The sequence below is a fragment of the Mustela nivalis genome, assembly GCF_964662115.1.
Source record: "Mustela nivalis genome assembly, chromosome: 5".
Lineage (NCBI taxonomy): Eukaryota > Metazoa > Chordata > Mammalia > Carnivora > Mustelidae > Mustela > Mustela nivalis.
In genome coordinates this window covers 102,355,833-102,376,713 of record NC_139024.1, presented here as the reverse complement: position 1 = coordinate 102,376,713, position 20,881 = coordinate 102,355,833, and the positions used below count along the sequence as shown (strand labels likewise).

Genomic DNA, 20,881 nt, shown 5'->3' with positions numbered 1-20,881 from the left:
AATGCTTATTTTAGGGTCCAAATGTTTGGTAATTTTTTATACAATAGTACATAAACAATACACTGGACAAAAACCTCAGAAACATTTTTTTGAAGTATAATTGATAGATAACATTATATTAGTTTTAGGTATGCAGCCTTATGATTTCATATATGTATATATTGCAAAGCAACCACAACATGTCTAGTTAACATCCTTCACCATATATATTTATAAATTTTCTTGTGATGAAAACTTTAAGTTCTATTCTCTCAGCAACTTTCAAATATGCAGTACACTCTTATTAACTGTAATCACCATGCTACTCATTACTTCTTTGTGATTTATTCTATAACTGGAAGTTTGTACCTTTTGACCCCTTTCACCCATAAGTTTAACCCAGAAAATTTTAAAATTATTTTTAGATTTATTTTAAAAGTTTAACACACGCATATTTCTACTTCATGAATTTTTTAAAATTGTTTTAAATTTTAACTCCAGTATAGTTAACATACAGTGTTATATTAGATTCAGGTGTACAATAATAGAGGGATTCAACAATTCTATACATTACTCAGTGTTCATTGTGATAAATATACTCTTTAATCCCCATCACCTATTTCATCCACCCACCCACTGCCCCCCTTCTCTCTGATAGCTATCAATTTGTTTTCTAGAGTTAAGAGTCTGTTTCTCGGTTTGTCTTCCCTCCTCTTTTTTCTTTATCCATTCATCTATTGGTGGACACTTGGGCTGCTTCCATAATTTGGCTGTTGTAAATAATGCTGCGATAAACATAGGAGTGCATGCATCCCTTTGAATTAGTGCTTTTGTATTTTGTGGGCAAATACTTAGTGGTGCAATTCCTGGATTGTAGGGTAGCCCTATTTTTAATTTTTGAATGATTTCCATGTTGTTTTCCACACTGGCTGCGCTAGTTTATTCCCACTAATAGTACAAGAGGGTTCCTTTTTATGGAAAAAGGAACTTTCGTTTTTGATGTTATTCCTTCTAACAGGTGGGAGGTGATATCTCATTATAGTTTTGATTTGTATTTCCTTGATGATGAGTAATGTTGAGCACTTTATCATGTGTCTGTTGGCTACCTGTGTGTCTTTTTGAAGAAATGTCTGTTCATGTCTTTTGCCCACTTTTAATAGGATTATTTGTTTTCTGGGTGTTGAGTTGTATCAGTGTTTTGTTTTGTTTTTTAATATTTTGGGTACTAATCCTTTATCAGATATACCATTTGCAAATATCACCTCCACTCAGTAGGTTGCATTTTAGTTCCATTAATTGTTTCCTTTGCTGTGCAGAAGCTTTTTGATGTAGCCCTAATGATTTATTTTTCCTTTTGTTTTCCTTGCCTCAGGAGACATATCTAGAAATATGTTACTATAGCTGATGTCAGAGAGATTACTGCCTGTGCTCTCTTCTGGCAGTTTTATGGTTTCAGGTCTTGTATTTAGGTCTTTAATCCATTTTGAGTTTATTTTTGTGTATGGTCAAAGAAAGTGATTGTTTCATTCTTTTGCATGTGGCTGTCCAGTTGTCTTTTGTTACAGTCTTTGTTTTAAAGTCTATTTTGTTCAATATATGAATTGTTACTTTGGGTTTCTTTTGACAACCATCTGCATAATAAATGTATTTCCATCCTCTCGCTTTCAGTCTGCAATGAATCTCTTATAGGCAGCATATAGATGGGTCTTGTTTTTTTTTTTTTATTGACTGTGTCACCCTATGTTTTGATAGGAACACTTAGTCCATTTACATTCAAGGTAATTATTAATTTGAATTTATTGCCATTTTGTTACTTGTTTTGTGGTTACTTTTGCAGTCTTTTCCCCTGATTCTTTCTTCTCTTGCTCTCTTTCATGGTTTGTTGGCCTTCTTTAGTGATATACTTGGATTCCCTTCTCTCTATTCTTTGTTTTCTATTTCGGTTCTTAATTTGTGGTTACCATATAACATCTTTTGCATATAGCAGTCTATATTAAGCTGATGATTGCTTACATATGAACCTATTCTTTACTCCTTTCCTCCCACATTTAGAAATATGGTTTCATATTTTTACATCCATTTGTGAATCCCTTAACTGATTTTTTTATAGATATACTTATTTTTACAACTTTTATGCCTCCAACTTTTATGTTCTCACATATGGTCTTTCCTTCCCACTCAAAGAGGGCCCTGTAATGTTTCTGATAGGTCTGGTTTAGGGGTCATGAACTTTAATTTTTGTTTATCTGAGAAATTTATCAACTCTCCTTCTATTATGAATGATCGTCTTGCTGGGTAGAATATTTTTGGCTGCAGATTTTTCCCTTTCAGAACTTTAAATATATCATGCCTCTATCTTCTTTCTGGCCTGCAAAGTTTCTGCTGAAAAATTCATTGAGAGCCTTAAGGGGGTTCCCTTGTATGTCCCTTGTTTTTCTCTTGCTGCTTAAATTTTTTTTTTCTTTATCACTACTTTTTGCCCTTTTAATTATTGTATATCTTGGTGTGGATCCCCTTGGGTTTATTTTTGTGGAGGGATCTCTGTACCTCCTGGATCTAGGTATGTTTCTGTTGATTCAGGGAGCTTTCAGCTATTATTTTGTCAAATAAATTTTCTGCCTTTATATCTCTCCTCCTCTTGAGATCCCTCTAATGCAAATGTGATTACTTTTGATGGAGTCACTGCGTTCCCTAAATCTATTCTTACTTTGCATATTTTTTCTTTCATTTGCTCCGATTGATTACTTTCCATTACTCTGTTTTCCAGGTGATTAAATCATTCCTCTGCTTCTTCTAGCCTGTTACCCTTTAGCCTTTTCGGTAAGGCCAGTTTAGTGGTGAAGAACTTCTTTAACCTTTGGTTGTCTGGGAAACACTTTATCTCTCCTTCAAGTCTGAAGAATAACCTTGTCAAGTACAGTATTCTTTGTTATAGGTTTTTTTGTTACGGTTTCCTCTAAGCTGATTTAATATATTTTTGTCATACCCCTCTGGCCTGCAGAGATTCTGCTCAAACATCAGCTAGTAGTTTTATGGGGTTTCCCTTGTATATAACTAGTTGCTTCTCTCTTGATACTTTTGACAATTATTTTATGTTATGGTGTAGACCTTGCGTTTATCTTGTTTGGAACTTTTTGTGCTTCCTGTGTTTGGAACTGTTTGTTCCCTGCCCCCAGGTTAGGGAAGTTTTCAGCAATTTTTTTTCAGATAAGTTTTCTGCCCCATTCTCTCTCTCTTCCTTATGGGATACCTATGATGCAAATGTTTATTCACTTAGTACTATCCAAGAGATTCCTTAACCTATTCTTACTTTTTAAAAAATTCTTTTTTCTTTTTTACCGTCAGTTTAGGTACCTTGTCTTCCAGATTGCTAGTCCCTTGTGATAATCTGTTGATTCCTTCTAGTGTATTTTTCATTTCATTTATTGTATTCTTCAACTCTGATTGATTCTTTTTTATATTTCCTCTCTCTGTAGAAGTTCTGTTTTTCTACTCTTCTCTCCAGTCTAGTGAGCATATTTATGATGATTACTTTAAACTCTTTATGAGACATATTGTTCATTTCTGTTTCATTTAGTTCCTTTTTTGGGCTTTTATCTTTTGGGGGGACATATTCCTCTGTCTCTCCTTTTGCTTGACTTTTTGTATTTCTGTGAATTAGTTGAAACAGCTACTTCTCCTAAACTTGAAGGAATGGTTTTCTGTCTGGTCATCCCATGTATCAACTGTGTGCCTTGTGACATTAGCTGGATGACTAGAGCTGTGGCTAGCATGAGCTGGGGGGTCTGAGGCAATTTGTGCTGGCCTATCCTGGTTGGGGTGGCTGAAACTGAGGTATGCATGGTCAGTTCTGGGCTCTCTGCTCATAAGGTACCCTGGTATGGCTGCTGAAGCTGAAGTGGGTATCAACCAGGAAGTCCTGGGCTGCTCTGTGCAGCAAGTGCTCTGGAAACTGAAGTGGGTGCAAACTAGGGTGTTCTGGTACTCAGTACACAAGGTGTCCTGTTGGGGCAACTAAAGCGAAGCCAGGTGTGCACTGGGTGTCCTGGGGAACTTTGTACATGGATACCCTGGTATGGAGCCTAGAACTGAGGTAAGCTACTGGCCAGGGGTATTCAGAAGGCCTACAAAGCAGATGTTCTAGCAGGGTGGCTGGAGATGAAGCAGGTGTGAGCCAGGAAGTCCCACAGTGCTCTCTTCTAGGGGTGTTCTAGCAAACTGTCTGGAACTGACATGGTTTGGATTGGACATAGAGGATTCTGGTGTGCTTTGTGCCTCTGTCATCTTGGTGCAATGGCAGGAGCTATAGTGAGCACCAACCAGGGGTGTCCTGGTGTGCACCATGCTTGGGCCTTCTGGGTGGGATGGATTGGGTTGGTGTGGGCTAAAGGCCTGGGCCTCAGTGAGGGAGTAGACTGGCTAGGATGTCCAGACTTGTTCCCATCTGCATGACCAAGGTGGATGGGGTAGTTGCACTCTGGTCTTCATCAGCCCCTCCAACCCAAAGTTCCAGCAGTTCCCTTGCTATTTGGGAAGGTTCTATGGTTCCTCCTTTTACAATTTAGTTGCTCTTTTAAATTGTGGCTTTTTTCTTGTGCTCCAGGATGTCCGGGACTTGTGTTGGCTAGAGGTCTGGGCTCACTGAAATGGCAAGCCAGCTACAGCATCCAGAACTCTGCTATCATCTTTGCTTTCAAGGAAGAGAGCATAAATCATGGTGCTTACCAGCCCATCTGATCTGGAAAGAATTCTAGCAACTCTTCCAGTTTGGTGGATCTTTGGTGCTTACCAGCCCATCTGATCTGGAGAGAGTTCTAGCAACTCCTCCAGCTTGGTGGATCTAGTTGCTCTTTTCATCTGGCTTTTTTCTTGTGCCCCACGGAGGAAGAACCTGCTCCTGGTCCTTCAGTACTCTCTCTCCTCACTGCAGTTTGCATTAGGGATAGGGTTTTCTTGTTACTGGGTCTCTGTCTTACCTTGTCATTCTCTGTATGGTCTATTTTTTGTTGTACAGAAGCCCTCAGTTCTTCAGGAGGAATTGGCTTTATACATAGGTGTAGATTTGGTGTGTCCACGGAGGAGATGATTTCAGGGTCTTCCTATGTCATCTTAGACCAGAACTCACTTTGAATTCTTTCACCAGGTACATTGTTTATCGCCATTTAGGGTTTTTTTGTTTTTTCTGATTTTGTAGTGCTCTTTTTTCTTCCTTCCTTCCTTCCTTTTCTTTCAGCATATTCCTCAGTCTCATTTTTTTTTTTTTTTTTACTTTCCCCATTGCTATGAATTAAGGGAAACTACCACCTCTCTGAGTCTTGAAGGAGTGGTCCTGTATAGACTGCATGTTTGGTGGCTTTGATTGGCTGGCTGGAGCTGGGAGAGGTGCAGGCTTGGGTTCCTGAAGCACACTGTGCCAGGGCTGCCTTGGCCTGGATAGCTGGAGCTGAATTAGGTATGGCCAGGAGATCTTGGGGTGCTCTATACTGCTGCAACCCTGGCAGGTGTGGGCCAGGGCTTTATCCAAACTGGGGCTGCCCTGGTGGGGTGGCTAGAACTGAAGCCAGTACTGCCTAGGGGCATCCCAGCATGCTTTGCACCTGGGCCACCTTGGCAAGATGGCTGATGTATAGTGGGCACAGCCCAGGGATGTCCTGATGTATGCCATACTGGGGCAGTTTTGGTAGGATGGCTGGAGCTGGGGTGTCCTAGAGACTCAAGGCTCACTGAGGCAGCAGGTTAGCTAGTGCGCCAAGATGCTGCTCCTGTCTACACTATCAAAGTGGAAGCAAACATAAACAGTATTGCTCACCAGCACCTCTGATCCTGGAGACAATTTCCAGCAGTTCCCCTACTGCTCAGATGCTCTAGGGTTAATAATGTAATTCCTTCACTTACAGTCTAACTGGTCTTTAAGTCACTTTGTTTTTTTCTGTGCCCCAGGCTGGGCGAATCTGCACCTGAGTCCTTAAGTGCTACCCCCCGCCACTACAGTTTGTAGCACTGAGAGTAGGGTTCCCATCATTACTGTGTCTCCAACTCTTCTACCCCATCTCTGTGGCCCCTCTACCTTTTGTGGTACAGAAGATGTAATCAGCCTTTAGTTTTTCAGGAAGAACTTCTGTATGTGTAGGTGGAGATTGGGTATGTCCTGGGTAGGAGGAGAAGTCAGGGTCTTCCTATCCCACCCTCTTGGACACCTTCTCTCATGATCTGACTCTTGCAATTACATACAAATACACTATACACATTTTGATATTTATTAACAAAAATGCTCCAGAAAAGGTTTGAGTAAAAATTATAGCAATAAGGTTTAAAATAAGAGTTGTTTTTAGTTCTATTGTCTCTGGGGGAGTGTAACCAGTTTAGATAGCTGTTTTATTTCCTAAAACAGGACTTAGATCATACCACGCAACTGTCTGATTTTAAAAGAAATTTTTCCTTTTCTTTTTTGTCAAAGGAAAATATAGCGGAAGGCTTAGTTTTTACCCACAAGCCTCCTTTCCAGGGGATGAACTGGGGAGCAGTAGAAGAAGTAGACTAAGAGGTTAAAAAAGAAACAAGCAAAATCTTGAAAGTAAGAAAGGAAAGTTAGTGAAGAAAAGGGTTCCCAAACTGCCTAAGAATTATTCACTGAAGTAATCCTCTAGTCCTTCCATATCCATTTCCAGAGAGGAATTTAGACAGGCCAGAGCAGATGACGCATCCTTGGCTTTCTGGACACCTGGTTTGGGTTGAGGAGTTTCTGGTTGGATGGATTCCTTCCTGATGTCTTTATTACCACTTAGAATCCGTTGGCTCTCAAAAAAGAATTGGTTAGGATGGCTCAAAGAAAAGCCACAATCATCCACCTGTGTAAGAAAGCAAATGTATATCATATAAATACATAGCAAAGGTATAAATAAAGGGGCTTCATAAACCATTCTAGAAGTTGTTCAAAAACCTAGTAGTTGCCCAAAACCTAGTAGGTTCTCGGTCATAACTCTCAATTCACTGATTACATGATTTCATTCAGAAGGTGTGTCAACTACTACCTAAACATGAATGGCTCCAGCATTTATAGCCCGAACCTCTGTACTTAGTTTCAGTTCCCCATCTAGCTCCACTTCACCTCTACCTTCTACTCAGCATCTTAGAGGGCTAAGCAAAATGCCTACCTGCCTATCTGTCAAGAAATACTTGGGGGGGGGGTGAGGGTTTAGTCTTTAAACATAGGGAGTGGATATAAACACATACTATCTGCATATTGGTCCCTGATAGCACTCCTATTTTAGAATATATGTATATGTATAAACATATGCAATCCCATTTAGTATCATATAAACAATGCATAAGCAACCTAATGTATTTTCTTCATTCTAATCTTTGGCTTTCCCTGCTCTTACTTTTTATAGAAAATCTTTTTCTTTTGTAATTTTCAATGGGGCTTAATGTAAACATGACCAGGTTTGCAGCTTTAAGATATATCTTTACTCAAATATTATCACTAAACTTTAAATTAAATTTGGAGTATCATTTCAAATTATCCATTATCCTGTACCTCTAATATACAATGAAACTTTGTAAGAGTATTTTTTTTTTAAGATTTTATTTATTTATTTGACAGAGAGAGAGCAGAAGCAGAGAGAGAGAGGGAGAAGCAGGCTTACTGAGCAGGAAGCCTGATGTGGGGCTCAATCCCAGGACCCTGGGATCATGATCTGAGATGAAGGCAAATGCTTAATGACTGAGCCACCCAGGCGCCCTGTAAGGATGTTAATACTTCTTGTATTTAAATTATTTATTTATTTATTTGACAGAGAGAAATCACAAGCAGGCAGAGAGGCAGGCAGAGAGAGAGAAGAGGAAGCAGACTTCCTGCTGAGCAGAGAGCCCGATGTGGGGCTCGATCCCAGGACCCTGGGATCATGACCTGAGCCGAAGGCAGAGGCTTTAACCCACTGAGCCACCCAGGTGCCCCAATACTTCTTGTATTTAAAGATTTAACGAGTACCACTTTTCCCCTAATTTTGATTCCAAAATTTATTAATGGTGAAGAAAATATATTCCTTAATACTAGCAAGCACTTACTGAATGCCTACTATGTGCCAGACATTATTGTAAGTGGCATAAAACACATGCCATACTCGTTCACACACCGGTTTATCTATACAGTTAACTTCTATAAGAACCCTGTGAAGGGTGATTGTCAATATTCTTCCAGTTGAGAGAGAGGTTAAGTTAACTTGCCCCAGATCGCATATTGGCAGGGCTGGAGCTGGGATATAAAAGAGCAGACCATGCTCATAACCAGTAGGCTCCGCTGTCATGTCCTTGTGCCAAGGTCAGTAATTTTATAATGCATTAACCTTCTTAAAATGTGTGTGCCTTTTACTAACTCTTGGAGTATGATGGAAGAGCAAGATAGCTCCTGAAGTGTGAACCTCCTACACTAGTCCCTTTGTTCACATTCAACCAATGTGAAGTGAAGATCAACTAAGTTGATCACATGTAAAATCTCTGTGCTCCCTGCCTTTTGCAGTTGACGCTGACAACAAAAAATACCATTTTACTTGAGTTATTTGTTGTGTTTTTGTTAGGGCATATTTTACTTTTTTACAAACTGAGAAGCCACTACACTTTCTTTGCTCGTCTTCTATTTATTGACCTTTTTATGTCTCACTCTTTGTACTGAAGTGACTTGCATACAGTAGGTATCTAAATATTTGGTGAGTTGATCCCAGAACTAACCAGTTTATACCAGTCGTACATGCCACATATGAATTGAAGACTTACTGTGTAGAAGGCCACATTATGAGATAGCAGTTTTTCAGCACACACAAATGCATTTGACCAACTCTAAAGAAATTTCCAGCCCAATAAGTCAGATACTTAAAAATCTCTATCAAGAATAAAAAAGTGGTAAGGGTCACAGATATAGCCTTATTATCTCCACATTAGAGAGAAATTCTGGCTGGGTTGATCAAGGAAGGCTTTGTGAGGAAGGGCTATAAGAGTTGAATTTGAGAAGATGGAGAGAGTAAAAAGCTGAGATAATGAGGTCAAGGTTAATATAAGCAGCAGAACCACATGAGCAAGGTAAGAAGGAATGTTCCTGTAAAGCAAGTAGATCAGATGGCCTGGTGTAAAAGGCATATAAAAGGGAATAACAGGAAATGAGGTTGGAAAGATAGGCTGGGGCCAGGCCTCAGAGAGCCCTGAAAACCAGGGTAAGTAGTCTAGACCTAATTTTATAGACATTAGGGAGTCACTAAAATCCTTAAGAGGGGAGGTGATGTGATTAAAGTAATGTATAATCTTATGGTAGATTAAAATGGATTAGCAGGGGGTTAAAAGAGTTGTTGTTATGGTTCAGAATTAACCCTCTTAACAGATGAACCAATAAACAAAGTATTTTCTGGTAATACTTACCTGAATACCCCAGGATTCTCTGATTCTCTTTAGTTAGTTGTTGATACATGGTGGGCCAATAATTTTATAGTAACTTCAGTGTATAGCAGATTGATAGCATACAGACTAATACATTTTAAAAGTTATTACGCAGATCACTAAGAACAAATTTTTGTCTATTACTTTGCTGTCTAATTTTAAAATGTTTCCTGAATGTTTTATGATAAATCTATAATTTTTATTAACAATAGTCATTTGTGAACTTATTATATTCGATTTTTCACCCAATTCATTAAAAAGTGGGAGATCCAATATAAAGTTTGCATTTTACGAAATGTTTCATTTAAAGTTTATTGTAGAACACATTTCAGTCAGAAGGCTTTATGTTTTATAAATAGAGAACATTGGAGATCGGAAAGACCTTGAAGATCCTTTAAGTTGAACCTCCCATATGTACAAACTAAGAAAACAAAGCCTAAGGAGATTACATGATTTATGCAAAACCATAGAACTAGTAACTGGTTTTGTCTGAATTAAGGCCGTCTGATCACTTAGTTGCTCTGAAATCTGTTTTAAGAGGTTTTATGCAAAGTCAAATAAGCTTACAAACCATATAATATTTCTAAAGCTAAACTTGGGTATAAAGATCATAAAAAACACGGGGCACCTGGGTGACTCAGTGGGTTAAAGCCCTTGCCTTTGGCTCGGGTCATGATCCCAGAGGTCCGGAATTGAGCCTCGCATCGGGCTCTCTGCTCAGCAGTGAGCCTGCTTCCCTTCCTTTCTCTCTGCCTGCCTCTCTGCCTACTTGTGATCTCTGTCAAGTAAATAAATAAAAATCTTAAAAAAAAAAAGATTATAAAAAACATAGTAGCATTTTTTCATATAAAAAGAATCTAACACTTTGTGCTATAATTACACATTAGGGATTTTCTACACCTTGTATCAACTTATTAAAATTCTCAATACATCTATCATCACAAAAGAGGACTCTCTAGATTGAAATGAATTCTTAGACTTCAACGTGGACAAAATGAAATATGATCATCTTTCTAAGCCTCAGTTTCCTCAGCAACGAAATGGAGGTTATAGTTCTAATAGCTGCTACATCATAAGGTTACCCCAGGGAAAACCAAGGAAAAAGGAGTGTAAAAAGAAAGTTGTTGGTTCTATGAAATCTAAGTTAACCCCTTTGCAAAGACTCAAGAAAGGCAAGTCACTTAGAAAGGGAAAAAAGCATTTGTTTTCTATGTATTATTAGCTTCCTCTTCCATTTTAAAGAAGGATGAACCGGAAATTGGTGATGGTATATTATGGGTTATTAAAAAAAAAAAATTGAATTCTAATTCCAAAACTACTCAGGTAAGAGACATTGCCTGTATATCAAAAGATGAACAAATAGAGACACTTGGGTGGTTCAGTCAACTAAGCATCTGCCTTTAACTTAGGTCATGATCCCAGGTCTTGGGATTGAGCCCTATGTCAGGCTCCTTGCTCAGGAGCTGAGCTGCTTCTGCCTCTCCCCTCCTCCCTTGCTTGTGCTCTCTTTAGCTTTCTCTCCCTCTCTCAAATAAATAAGATCCTTTAAAAAAGATGAATAAAAGGCCTTTAAATGTTTTATCTTTAAAATATATTGCTTAAAATACACTGTTTAGGGGCGCCTGGGTGGCTCAGTGGTTTAAGCCTCTGCCTTCGGCTCAGGTCATGATCTCAGGGTCTTGGGATTGAGCCCCACATGGGGCTCTCTGCTCAGCAGGGAGCCTTCTTCCCCCACCTCCTCTGTCTGCCTCTCTGCCTGCTTGTGATCTCTGTCAAACAAATAAATAAAATCTTAAAAAAAAAATACACTGTTTAAAAAATGTACATATTTTTTATTCCATTTTAAATTAATGCTCTTATACTACCCTATGACCTAGCAATTGCACTACTGGGTATTTACCCTAAAGATATAAACGTAGTGATCTGAAGGGGCCCGTGCACCCGAATGTTTATAGCAGCAATGTCCACAATAGCCAAACTACGGAAAGAACCTAGATGTCCATCAACAGATGAATGGATAAAGATGTGGTATATATACACAATGGAATACTATGCAGCCATCAAAAGAAATGAAACCTTGCCATTTGTGATGACGTGGATGGAACTAGAGGGTATTACGCTTAGCGAAATAAGTCAATCGGAGAAAGACAACTATCATATGATCTCCCTGATATGAGGAAGTGGAGATGCAACATGGGGGGTTTGGGGGTAGGAAAAGAATAAATGAAACAAGATGGGATCGGGAGGGAGAGAAACCATAAGAGACTCTTAATCTCACAAAACAAACTGGGGGTGGCCGGGGGGAGGGTAGAGGGAGAGGGTGGTTGGGTTATGGACATTGGGGAGGGTATGTGCTATGGTGGGTGCTATAAGTGTGTAAACATGGCAATTCACAGACCTGTACCCCTGGGGCTATTAATACATTATATGTTAATTTAAAAATAAATTAATGCTCTTACTAACCAACTAGAACAGGGACAAGGGTCTTGAAATGAGGGCATGTACCATGTTTTTATGTGATGTTTGGCTTTTCAGCTGTCTCTCTTCGATCTGCAATTGCACTTTCTTAACTCATTGCTAATAAGCTCATTTTACTGAACTCATGGTCTAATTAAATTGCTTGATAGAATGATGAAATTATGAAGAGTTTCCTTCTATATATTGGATTGTATATTCTTCTTCTAAGAGAGGTTCTTTGTTTTTGAATGTTTTCTTTCACTCTTATTTCTGGCTGAAGGAAGTTGCTATTCAGTTTCCTTTCTTCTTGTTAAAAAACAAACAAACAAACTTTGATTTACACTCCCCTACACATTGCCCCCACAAACCCTACAGAATGAAAATAGATTTTACTTCAAAATCAAATTAGAAGACTAGGAAAACAGGTTACACCCATAGAAATCCCCCACTTTCACATAGGTCTGTTTAAACATCAGCATCTATTTCCTTTAATCCTTATTTTAAAAAAAGATAGGAACATTCTAGATATGGAAACACTGAGAATTTTTCAATTCCATGTTTCTTAATTGGTTGCTATTGGTGATGTTTTCCTTGTGGCTGATGACTTTTTCATTGTGTTTTGTACATTGTGCTCACTACTGAGAGAAGGAAATTCTGTGATGCATTTTCATTCTGCCGTATTAGCTTAGAAGTCCTAAAGTACTGTAAAGGATATGAAATAAGACCAGTGTAGTTGGGAGTCCAGAGGAAGGAAATGGGGTGGAGAAGTCTTTATAGGCTACATGGTAAATTTTGGATTTCACCTTTAGAGCAATTGGGAAGCCCTTTTAAGGTTTGCTTTGTTTTGTTTTGCTTTTAAAGCAGTTTACTGAAATAATCATATTCTTCTGTTTTAAAAATCATTCTAACAGCTATGTGGAAGGTAAAGAACTGGAATGGTGCACATGTTGTAGATGCTGGGAAATGAGTTAGGAAGCAACTGCAGTGATCAAAGTGAGACATGATCATGGCTGCTAGCCCAGCAGTCTGATATCCATAATAATGACCTTGAGTTATTATAAAAAAGCTGAATTGTATTATTATATAAAAGCTGAATTGTATTTGCTATATCCTGTTTAAGATTGCAGGAAAATGTGATAGAATTTAGCAAGATTTCTGTAAAGATTTATATGGTGGGGGAAAACTTATGCTCAGCTATTTGGAAAGTAAGTATCAAGAATGACTCAGGGCCTAAAAAGGTCTATTTCTAAAAAAAGATTTTCAATTAAAATTCAGAGATGAACCTACACAAGGCTTAGTATTTTCATTTACACAGGGAGTATACCAAAAGAAAAAAAATAAAACACTGCTCTCTCAAAACACTGAGGAAAATGGATTTCAAGCAGGTCAGATTTTGACATCTACTAACTGAATCTCAAACATTTCTTTGGAATCAACATGTTTTGCATACAATGACCTTCACACAAACATAGGTCTCATATTTCTGCCACAGCAAATGTAGATTTTGAAGGAATGGAAGCAATATTGTTTTACCTATGGGATGTTTGGGTTTTAATCAAGAGGTTTTGCAATGACAGCCTATAATGAGGCAGCTGGTATTACCAAAAAAGCCATATGGAACTATCATAGTGCTGCTGTAAATGGTATCAATTAACTGGTTCATTTTCAAAACTTTCATCAAAATGAGTTTGATCACAGAGTCCTCAGGAAAATAAACAGCTTTAACAAATTTTTTAAGGGGGGGTGCAGACAGGATGGCAGAAAACAGACAATAAAAATGGATTCTATTTTGAAATTAAATGAGAAATAATAATAGATATTCACCACTAAAAACCTATTATGAGATATCTAGTGAATTCAAACAGCCTTTTTATTCCATCAATTTTTATGTGGCCTAGGTTATATGTAGTTATATGTCTACATATTTAGACATACATCTTTTTAATATCTTCGTTAATCTAAGAGAAGTTTTAAAATTGGCCATGGTAGTAATACTCCTATAGGAATGAGATACTACAAAAGCTGATCTGAGAACTAAAAAAAAAATTCTTTTTGGGGGATTATGTCACAAACTCAACATTTCAATCTATTTTTCACATCTTATTTTTAAAAAAGGAAGGAGACTGAATAATAGACCTCAATTTGTAGAAGTTCAGAGGCCTCTTAATTAAGAGTCCACACATAATTAAGAACACATATGAAATGAAACCTCTCAAGCTGAGCAGGCAAATTAAGGAATATGGTCTTTAAGGAAAAGAGTCATGCAAAACCGGTGCTGAAAATACCAAACAAAGGGTGCTCACCTGGTGAGATTCCTATACTCATAAAACTAATGAGAATTTGTGCTTGTCTCCTATTTTATTGATGTCTATTTAGTCCTTCACATTTTGTGAAAACAAGTTTTGAAATAACAGTAATATTTTCAACATGTGTACTAGAAAGAAGACAAGACCCACAGCAGACCAGGGGTGCTAGGTCCAGATCTCCCACTTACCAGCTATGGGACCTCAGGCAAATCATACAGAATTGCTAGGCTTTGGATTTGTTTTTAAATGTAAACCATGATGGTTGGATCATGAATCTAGACAGGTAAATGTCAGGCTCACAAGCTTTAAATAGTTACCTGACAGTCTGGTTCAAAGCCAAGTCCATCCCTTATGAGCAGTAGGACCTTACACAGCTTGCTCTGCTTCTCTAAACTTTATTTGTAAATGGGAATAAAAATAGCATCTAGCTGTAGTACTGCAGTGTGGATCAAAAGAGCTAATGTGGCCAAAGTATTTAGTGCTGGGCAGGACATGTGTTAACGATTCTACAGACGTTGGCTGACAATACCATATTCATGACTGGTAATATTATAAGGCATATTTTTCCTATGAAATATTTCATGAAGTAAGAAATTCCACTATTATATAACCACAACAGAAAAACTATTTCATGAAAACCAGAAAAAATACAAACGAATAGCATGGTAGCTGATGATGAATTCATTACACACAACATCTTTTTGGAGAGGGTCATGGATGGATCCCTTTGAAACTGAGTAACATACTTCAAAAAAATGCATATATACACTCACAGAAAAAAATGTCTCAAGAAGTGCATGGACTTTTAGGTCTATTCTTCGGTATCTGTCCTGGGTTAGGAAGCCACGATCAGGACCAGTGGTTGCCAACAATGGGGTTCTGTGTGTTCAGCTGACTTGTATAGGGTCTTCATACTCATCAATGTGAAGGCCCCTAACGGAACCTGAACTCATCAGCACACAACAGTTCCTCCAGTACTCTCCTATTAATCACAGCCACCTATACTTTTTTGGGTTATCTGCCTAACCTCTCTGTAGGATTCTGAGTTTGTGACCCTTGCTTTACACCTTTCAGAACCTGCTAGCAGGACTTATATAGGCATACCGTGTCCTACTGTGTTTCCCAGGTATTGGTTTTGTTTTTTGTTTTTGTTTTTTTTAAAACAAATTGAAGGTCCATGGCAGCCTTGCAGCTGAGCCAGCTATAGGCACCATTTTTCCAACAGCACTAGCTCACTTCATGTCTGTGTCATATTTTGGTAATCCTCCCAATATTTCAAACTTAATGATTATTTCTGTTATGAGGACTTTAATGTTACTACTGTAGTCGTGCTGGGGCACCAGAAACCATGTCATACAAGATGCCAAACTTAAGTGATAAATGATGTATGTGGTCTCACTCCTCTACTCACTGGCCATTCCCCCTCTCTCCCATTTCCTCTAGTCTCCCTATTCCCTGAGACACAGTGATACTCAAATTGGGCCAATTAATAACCCCAGAATGGCCTCCCAGTGTCAAGTGAAAGGAAGAGCTGCTCATCTGCCATTTTTAATCAAAGCTAGAAATGATTAAGCATAGAGAGGAAGGCATCTTGAAAACAGAGGCCGGGACACTTGGGTGGCTCAGCTGGTTGGATGACTGCCTCCGGCTCAGGCTGTGATCCCAGAGTCCCGGAATCGAGTCCCACATCTAGCTCCCAGCTCCATGGGGAGTCTGCTTCTCCCTCTGACCTTCTCCTCGCTGTCTCTCACTATCTCTCTCTCAAATAAATAAATGAAATCTTAAAAAAAAAAAAAAAAAAGAAAGAAAACAGAGAGGCCAAAAGCTAGGACTTCTTGTGCCAAACAGCCAAGTTGTGAATGCAAAGGAAAATTTATTGAAGGAAATGAAAACTGCTGTTCCAGAAACCACACAAATGAATAATAAGAAAGCAAAACAGCCTTACTGCTGATATTTTTCTGCTGATTTTCTCAGCAGCCTTTACTGCTGAGAAGTTTTCCTGGTCAGGACAAAAGATCACACCAGCCACATCCCTGAAGCCAAAGCTAATCCAGAGCAAAGCTCTAACTCTTCAGTTCTCTGAAGGCTGAGACAGGTGAGGAAGCTAGAGAACAGTTTGAAGCTGGCAGAGGTTGGTTTGCGAAGTGTAAGGAAAGAAGCCATCTCCATAACATGAAGTACAAGGTGAAGGTACATGAAAGTACAAGGTGAAGCATCAGGTGCCGATGGAGAAGCTGCAGTAGGTTACCCAGAGGCTCTAGCTGAGAATTCCTGAAGGTGCTGCACTAAACATCAGATTTTCAGTGTGGATGAAACAGACTTGTAGTGAAGAAGATGCCATTGTAGGACTTTCATAGCTAAAGAGGAGAAGTCAGTGCTAAGCTTCAAAGCTTCCAAGGACAGGCTAATGAAGCTGGTGGCTTGAAGTTGAAGCCAGTGTTGTTTATCATTTTGAAAATCCTAGGAATAATCCTTGAGAATTATGCTAGATCTACTTTGCCTATGCTCTATAAATGGAAAAACAAAGCTTGGATGACCGCTCATCTGTTTACAATATGGCTGACTGAAGGTTCTAAGCCCACTATTGACATCTACTGCTCAGAAAAAAAAAAATTCCTTTCAAAATATTACTGCTCACTGGGGGAACCTCAGTCCCCCAGCTGGCTCAGTCAGTAGAACATGCAACTCTTGATTTAGGGGTCATGAGTTCAAACCCCACATTGGGTATAGATTACTTAAAAAAAAAAAAATGTATACACACACACATTTTACTCCTCACTGACAAGGTGTCTGGCCACCCAAGAACTCTGATGGAGATGTTAATTAATGTTGTTTTCATATCTGCTAACACAGCATCCATTCTGTAGCCCATGGATCAAGGAGTCATTTTGACTTTCAAGTTTTATTATTTAAGAAATACATTTTGTAAGGCTACAGCTGCCATACACAATGATTCCTCTGATGGAAACGAGGAAAGTAAATTAAAAACCTTCTGGACAGGCACTTGGGTAGCTCAGTCAGTTAAGCCTCTGCCTTTAGCTCAGGCCATGATCCCAGGGTCCTGGGATCAAAGCCCACGATAGGCTCCCTGCTCAGCGGGGAACCTGCTTCTCCCTCGTCCTCTACCTATGCTCTCTCTCCTTTGCTCTATCAAGTAAATAAATAAAATCTTTAAAAAAGAAAGAAAAAAAAAACCCTTCCGGAAAGGATTCGCCATTCTAGATCCCATTAAGAACAGCTGTGATTCATGAGAAGAGGTCAAAATACCAACATTTATAGGAGTTTGGGAAAAGACCAATAACCTTACGGGGCTCAAACTTTAGTGGAGGGAGTAAATGCAGATGTAGAAACAGCAAGAGGACTAGAATTAGAAGTGGAGCCTGTAGATGTGCTTGAGTTGCTGCAAGGTCATGGTAAACTTCAACAAATGAGGAGTTGCTTCTTACAGAGGAGCACAGAAAGCAATTTCTTGAAATGACAACAAACGGCTTAGAACATGACAAAAACTTAGTTGAGGAAGCAGTGGAAGGGTTTGAGAGGACTGACTCCAATTTTGAAAGAACTTCTACTGTAGGTACAATGCTATCAAATAGCATCACATGCTACAGAGAAATCATGCATAAAAGGAGGAGTCAGTTGATGGGGCATACATCTTATTTTTCAAAATTACCACAGCTCTCCCTTAAGCAACCACCACCCCGATCAGTCAGTGGCCATCAACCTGGAGGGAGGACCCTCTACCAGCAAAAAGACTGACTTGCTGAATGCTCATATGATGGTGAGCATTTTTTAGCAATAAAATATTTTGGGGGGTGCCGGGGTGGCTCAGTGGGTTAAAGCCTCTGCCTTCGGCTCAGGTCATGATCCCAGGGTCCTGGGATCGAGCCCCTGCATCGGACTCTCTTCTCAATTGGGAGCCTGCTTTCTCCTCTCTCTCTTTGCCTGTCTCTCCGCCTACTTGTGATCTGTCAAATAAATAAATTTTTAAAAATCTTTAAAAAAAAAGTATTTTTTAATTAAGGTATGTACATATTCTAGACATAATGCAATTGCTCACTTAATAGACTACAGTATAATGGAAGCATAGCTGTTATGTGCACTGAGAAACCCAAAATGCATTCAACTCACTTTACTGGGATGATCTGGAACCGAACCCGTAACATCTCCAAGGTGCAGCTATACTACAGAAGCACGTCAAAAGAGGCTCACGAGAGGAAAACCAAATACATTTCCCTGATTCCCTTGCAGTTAGGGGTCCTACATGCAACCAATGTTCTGCCGTTCAGGTAAACAGGAGATTTGGGAAGCAAAATGAATATGCAGGGGGCAGTCACAAGTAAAACAATCAGATTTTCTATAAGAAAGATGGCAAAAGCCTCTGGTTTTTCTAGGCACCTGGGGCAACTATTCTAGATCTATTCCAAGAGTTGCTAATTAGGCCTCAATCTGATCTCTGATCTGTTTTTGTAAATAAAGTTCTACTGGAACACAGAGATGCTCTTTCATTTATATATTGTCTATGGCTGCTTTTGACTACAACAGCAGAGATGAGCAGTTTTGACAGAGACCATATGGACAATAAACTCTACAATTTTTACAATCTGGCACTTTCCTGAGAAAGTTTACTGACCCTTGGTCTCATCCTTAGATGTGAAGTGGTGGGTGGCAGCTGCAGTAAAGGTTTTCTTGCTGAGTAGCTTCTCCTGGTTACAATGTTTCTGATTCTGGAATATCCTAGTTTTTAATTCTCTGGTCCATCTATAAATTTTATAAGCCACCTAATACCATGTAATAAATCCCTTGCTGGTGAAAATAGCTGGAGTGGTTTCTATGCTACAACTAAAATCCCTGAATGAAACATGGAGTAACAAAAACAAATAAAAACAAACAACAACAACAACAACAAAAAGAATTAGGACATAAAGTTTAAAAATGGACTTACGTTATGTATCATCTCGAAGTACTTCTGACAGGCCACTTGGTAATGTGTCCCTTTTACTAAATCCAAGATCTAAAATGCATGGGAAAAAGAGAAAGCAAAATTAAAAACGAAGTCTCTAAACCACTCTAGTTTGTGGGTGTTTTCATAATCTATATTCCAGACAGGAAGTGCATTCAATCACGGGGCATGTTGTACTTCTGCAGCCCAGACACTGTGATAATTCTGACATTACACAGTCGCTGTTTAGGTCAGCATTAAACCACAGATGACAAGAGATAGTCAGTGATCTTTCTGACCTACCAACTGTGAATTTCAATAACTTTACCTTGACAACAAGATGAAAATAGATCCCAGTAATATGACTTTGACAGTTATTGTCAGAACATCATACTGCAACATCCCTTCCAAAATTATAGATATAAATTTAGTAATCTAAATGATTGGTGCATGAAGCAATCAAGTATACTATTTAGATTTTTATTTTCCACATTACCAGTTTATACGGATACAACCTAAAATACAGCTGTATACCCATCAGGAAATTTAATGTAAGCCCTTTGGAAAGTACCTTTGGAGAGGGAAGGCTTTTACCTTCAATCAGATTTGTTCTTTTTTTGAAATGAAGTTATTTCTAGTAAAGCTCAGCAGAATATGAGAGTGAATAGTCTATTCTGAACACCTATTAGGAACATCATCCTATCTTTTGTAAATACAATTTGTTTTCCAATTCTACTTCATGTAATCTCTTTGGAGCGGGACAAATTCCCATTCTTATCAGCCAAGTGCAATGCCAGTGAAATTCGTAAAGTTTCATCACCCTCCTACCCCACCAAATAAATAAAATGTATATTGGGCCTGTTTATCAAACACAGTAAAATGCTGGAATTAAGAGATAGCCTAAAATGAAGGGAAATAGAATTTCAGAGAAATATTCATTTCTATCCCCTTTCAAAGGGCTGACCTTCCTGTGACAACAAGAAATGTACATGAAGCCTCAAATTCCTGCTATCCCCATTATTGAATATAGCTGACATGTTTTGACCAATATACAAAATTACTATAGTTATGGGGTAGGCATCATACAATCCTCAAAGAATGTGCTTAAAAGAACTGTTTTTCTCTGACTGTCTTATAGATTACATTTCTGAACTTCAGGTCTCCTTTTATTAAATCCTATATGAAAGATCTATGTAAATGCCAACCAATCACCAGTATCCAGGATCCTGCCTATTTGACTTGTTTGTTTTTCTTAAATTATTAGAGCAGAAATGAAAATTAAACCCATTTAAAATGAAGAGCTATAAACTTTTAAAAATGAAGAAAGCCACAAAGTTTTCAAAGTAATTCTACACATTGATATTAAAATTGTGTTAAGATAAAACTTGCAAGTGATTATTCGCAAACATCAATGATACCATGAAAGAATATCTGTGAATTTCAATTTTGGAGAGGCAAAGACTTCAACCTTTAGTGGTTTAAATGTTACCATAAATGACCTGAAGATAAAATGAATTCACAGAATTAAAAAAAAGCTCAATTGTGTGGTACATAATAAAGCTCTTATTTAAAAACAAAATATTTAAAAACAAAATAAATCCAACATCATATTCTATGCATAACATATTCTTGAGATATATATTTAAATACATATGAATTTATACACATATTTAAATATGTTCCTTGCAAAGTAAATAGGTAACATTATATACATACATTATAATATACATGTTTGGGAAACACAGCATAAAGTCAATAGTTATGAGTAATGTAT

General features: G+C 38.3%; 1 long non-coding RNA gene across 1 annotated transcript; it reads right to left on the bottom strand.

Moving 5' to 3' along the window:
* Positions 1-6,222: 6,222 nt before the first annotated feature.
* Positions 6,223-19,313, bottom strand: LOC309865089. The gene is made up of 2 exons (XR_014311944.1): positions 19,111-19,313; positions 6,223-6,827 (listed from the first exon to the last, which is right to left on the bottom strand). It is a non-coding gene; the product is annotated as an uncharacterized lncRNA (long non-coding RNA).
* Between the last annotated feature and the right edge of the window lie 1,568 nt (positions 19,314-20,881).